This window comes from Lipotes vexillifer, unplaced genomic scaffold (assembly GCF_000442215.2).
Source record: "Lipotes vexillifer unplaced genomic scaffold, Lipotes_vexillifer_v1.1 scaffold2365, whole genome shotgun sequence".
Taxonomy (NCBI): domain Eukaryota; kingdom Metazoa; phylum Chordata; class Mammalia; order Artiodactyla; family Lipotidae; genus Lipotes; species Lipotes vexillifer.
The window spans coordinates 121,692-126,702 of record NW_006796577.1 but is presented as its reverse complement, the minus strand read 5'-3'; the positions used below and the strand labels follow the sequence as shown (position 1 = coordinate 126,702).

At 40.6% G+C, this 5,011-nt stretch overlaps 1 pseudogene; it reads right to left on the bottom strand.

The window, feature by feature from the left end:
* Positions 1-218: 218 nt before the first annotated feature.
* On the bottom strand, positions 219-692 carry LOC103090886 (zinc finger CCHC domain-containing protein 10 pseudogene; annotated as a pseudogene).
* Positions 693-5,011: the final 4,319 nt, after the last annotated feature.

Below are 5,011 nucleotides of genomic sequence, written 5' to 3'. Positions count from 1 at the left end.
ATAAAAAAGAAAACCAAGATTCACCCTTAAAATTAAAAATTTTTAATATATATTCCATTATTAATATTTTTTGTGTTCTTACAAAGCAAAAATTTAGAAACTTTTAAACTCTAAAAATTTTGACCAGTTTACCTATTTGGCCTTAGCACATCCTAAATTCCCTTCTAAGAATCACATCAGTGTTTGCAGTTCATCAGTCCAATATGGATGGAGTAATTCTATCTCTTCTTTGTTGGTTTATTCTTGGAGTTGCCATCCATGCTGGTATTGCTGCTACTGAAAGAGCTGGAATCTGATTCTGAATCAGAGGAGAAAGAAGAGCTTGTGGAGGAGGCTGAAGATGATGAACTAGAGGATCTTTCATTGGTGTCACTGTCCTTTGAGGAGAACGAGGTAGGTGTTTCTTCACTATCTAATGAAGAATCACTAAGTGAGCTGTCACTGCAGTTGCTATAGAGACTGGTTATATTCTTAGACCTTTATTCTTGGTCTTTCTACATTAGTTTTTCTAATGCTTTGCTATAACAATTATTATTTTTTTCTTTTAAAGATTTCTCTAATTCTGCTCTTCTTAAAGGCCTATGTAGGTACTCTTTTTCCTGTGCACTCATAAATCCAATGTCCAAATTCCAAGTATTTCTGACATTTTACATATATTGCTTATTTGCTTCAGTTTGTCTCCAGGCATGCATGGGGTTACCATCTTAGCTCGGCTGAGGCCTGTCATGCTGATGGAAGATGCAATCTTAATCATGACCCAAAGACCAGAGTATATAGGGGATAGAGAGTGAAGGAAAGGAAGAGTGCAAGAGAAAAGATGTTATGGTCAAAAGGAACATTTCAATATTCAGGTATTAAAAGAAAAAAAATATCTCAGTGATGAAGAGGTCAGTGGTTTGGCCATACTGGTGAGTGTCTGAAGAAGAATAGAAATGAAAGGTCCCAGTGTGAAGGGTACAGAGGAGCTGGGGGATCAGTATTGACAGTCACCAAGGACAACAGCATAAGATAGATAACAACAGAAAATGGTGGCTCTGTGGCTTAAGTGCTGTAAGATATGGGAGAAGTTCGGGACACTGAGGTGACATCAAGGAGGATGGTGGGTGTGCTTTGGGGTGCAATCTTCAAAAACTTGGGCAAAAAGCCCTGGAAAGGGCCATGTACAATTTGGATAAGGAAGAGATGAGAAGAACATAATGAAGGTGAAATGAAGGATAAGGAAGGAGGTAACCTGAATATTAATGTGTTACCATCAAGGGGTGGCACGTGTGCATAACTTGCCAACCCCAGATTCTAGTTGGAGTATCAACATTACAGTGTGGTCATATCAGTTGGGACTGGAGTTTTAGATTCTTTGGGGCTTTGGGAAGAGAGCTGGAAAAGAGAGATCTGCTATTTTGAGTCTTTGAATATTCATTTTTAGAATGAAAAGTTGTGTGGCTTGTTCCAAAGTTATAAAGAAAAATATTCCCCCAAATATAATGGTTGTCAGTCTTTTCACAATCTCTTGTCCTGAAAATCAACTTGCCAAAGAATTAGATTAAGAAACATTAAATATATCTCATTATCAAATCAATTTTCTATACAGGCATACCTCAGAGATATTGCAAGTTTGGTTCCAGACCACAACAATAAAGTGGATATGGCAATAAAGTGAGTCAGACAAATGTTTTGGTTCTCCAGTGCATATAAAAGTTACATTTACATTATACTATAGTCTATTAAATGTGCAATTGTATTGTGTCTAAGAAAATAACATACATACCTAATTTAAAAATACTTTATTGCTAAAAACTGCTAAACATCATCTGAGCCTTCAGTGAGTAGAAATCTTTTTGCAGATGGAGGGTCTTGCCTCTATGTTGATGGCTGTTGACCAGTCAGAATGGTGATTACTGGAGGCTGGGGTGGCTGTGACACTTTCTTAGAATAAGACAGCAGTGAAGGTGGCTGCATCTATTGACTCTTCCTTTCACAAATAATTTCTCTGTAGCATGCAATGCTGTTTGATAGCATTTGACCCACAGTAGAATTTCTTTCAGAATTAGAGTCAATTTTCTCAAATCCTGTCACTGCTTTATTAACCAAGTTTAAATAATATTCTAGGTACTTCGTTGTCATTTCAACAGTATCTTCACCAGGAGTAGATTCCATCTCAAGAAACCACTTTCTTTGCTCATCCATTAGAAGTATTGATAACTTCTCATCCATTCAAGTTTTGTCATGAGATTACAGCAATTCAATCACACCCTGAGGCTTCACTTCTAATTCTACTTCTCTTGATATTTCCAGCACATCTGCAGTGACTTCCTTCACTGAAGTCTTAAACCCCTCAAAGTCATCCATGAAGACTGAAATTAACTTCTTCCAAACTCCTATGAATGTTGATATTTTGACTTATTCCCATGAATCACAAATGTTCTAAATGGCAGCTAGAATAGTGAATCCTTTCCATGTTTTCAGTTTACTTTGCCCAGATCCATCAGAGAATCACTATCTATGGCAGCTTTAGCCTACTGAAATGTATTTCTTTTTTTTTTTTGCAGTACGCGGGCCTCTCACTGTTGTGGCCTCTCCCGTTGCAGAGCACAGGCTCGGGACACGCAGGCCCAGTGGCCATGGCTCATGGGCACAGCCGCTTCGCGGCATGGGGGATCTTCCCGGACCGGGGCATGAACCCGTGTCCCCTGCATCGGCAGGCGGACTCTCAACCACTGCGCCACCAGGGAAGCCCCATCTTGAACTTTTATGTTATGGAGAGGGTTTCTTTCCTTGAACCTCATGAACAAACCTCTGCTAGCTTCAGACTTTTCTTCTGCAGCTTCCTCACCTCTCAGCTTTCATAGTATTGAAGGGAGTTAGAACCTTGCTCTGGATTAGGCTTTTGTTCAGGGGAATGCTGTGGCGAGTTTGATCTTCTATCCAGATTACTACAGCTTTCTCCATATCAGTAATATCACTTTTTTATCATTTGTATGTTCACTGGAATAGCACTTTTAATTTCCTTCAAGAACTTTTCCTTTGCATTCACAACTTGATTAACTGTTTGGTGCAAGAGGCCTAGCTTTCAGCCTATCTCAGCTTTCGACAGGCCTTCCTCACTAAACTTGATCATTTCTAACTTTTGATTTAAAATGGGCAATGTGCTGGGGGCTTCCCTGGTGGCGCAGTGGTTGAGAATCAGCCTGCCAATGCAGGGGACACGGGTTCGAGCCCTGGTCTGGGAAGATCCCACATGCCATGGAGCAACTAGGCCTGTGCGCCATAACTACTGAACCTGTGCATCTGGAGCTTGTGCTCCGCAACAGGAGAGGCCGCGACAGTGAGAGACCTGCGCACCGCGATGAAGAGTGACCCCCGCTCACCACAACTAGAGAAAGCCCTCGCACAGAAACGAAGACCCAACACAGCAAAAATAAATAAATTAATTAATTAAAATGGGCGATGTGCAACTACTTTCACTTAAATACTTAGAGGTCATTGTAGGGTTACTAACTGGCCTGATTCCAATATTGTGTGTCTCAGGATATAGGGAGGCCCAAGGAAGAGAGAGAGACAGAGGAATGGCCAGCTGGTGGAGTAGTCAGAACACATACAATAATCGATTAAGTTTGCCATCAGATGTGGGTGCGGTTCAGGGTGCCCCCAAAGTAATTATAATAGTAACATCAAAGATCATTGATCATGGGTCACTGTAACAAATATAATAATAATGAAAAAGTTTGATATACTGTAATAATTACCAAAATGTGACACAGAGACATGAAATGAGCAAACGCTATTGGAAAAATGGTGCCAATGGACTTGCTCGATGCGGGGTTGCCACAAAACCCAATTTGTAAAAAATTCAATATCTGCAAAGCACAATAAAATGATGTATGCCTGTACTTTTCAATTATTAAACTACTACATATCCTTCTGAGTTTTGCTTCTAAGGTTTGTTATAACAACCACATTGCATGTAGTGAAAAGATGGTTTTAGGGATGGGGAAAGATATGATGCTACCATGAACTCTTCATCTTCGGTTTCAAAAACAAACATCAACACTTTATCCAAGGATCCACAACAATACTTTTTCTAGCATCCCAATGTGCAATATTCTATTACATTAATCTGGGCATTTATGGACTTCTGCTCATCTACAAAAACTAATTCTAATTTTGCCTATTTTCAGGAAAAAAAAAACCTTTTCTTTATATTTAAATTTCTAAACAAAACTAATGGTAATTAATATAAATTAAGACTATCTCATGGCTTATTCCTTATCAATCTCTCCACAGGAACTATGCTGCATAGAATTTTGGCCGATCACCTTCTAGGTTCATGGAAGAACACAAATGTTTGTGGAAGAAGTCAAAGTACTAAGATAAGATTCAGAGAGTTCTTTTGATGGGAAAAGACTCAAACATAGTGAACTGTCTTACAGGTCCAAGGATTCAAATACAATGTGTCCCCAGTACTATAGCACTTTCCCCACAGGAATGGAACGTTCTGTTAGCCCCTCATTTTTAGAGCTTTTAGGCTGGTCAAAGATCTCACATTTATTTCAGGGAGAGTCATTAATAAAGGATTCTGGGGAATACTCCAGCTCTGAGGTGGCTCCTGGGAAGCAGTGGAATGAGGTGGTGAAAAATATGAGCCCTCAGGGGGCTTCCCTGGTGGCGCAGTGGTTGAGAGTCCGCCTGCCGATGCAGGGGACACGGGTTCGTGCCCCCGTCCAGGAAGATCTCACGTGCCGTGGAGTGGCTGGGCCCCTGAGCCATGGCCGCTGGGCCTGTGCGTCCGGAGCCTGTGCTCCGCAATGGGAGAGGCCACAGCAGTGAGAGGCCCGCATACCGCAAAAAAAAAAGAATATGAGTCCTCAGAGCGAACAGATCTGGGTTCTATTCCCAGGTCTTCTTTCTGGGGTCTTGGGGAATAGTTTGCTTATTTACAAAATAGGAATAAAGACAGTCTCTACCTTGTAGAGGTGCCCACATCTAATCTAATTTGTTCACATCAAAAGAGTTA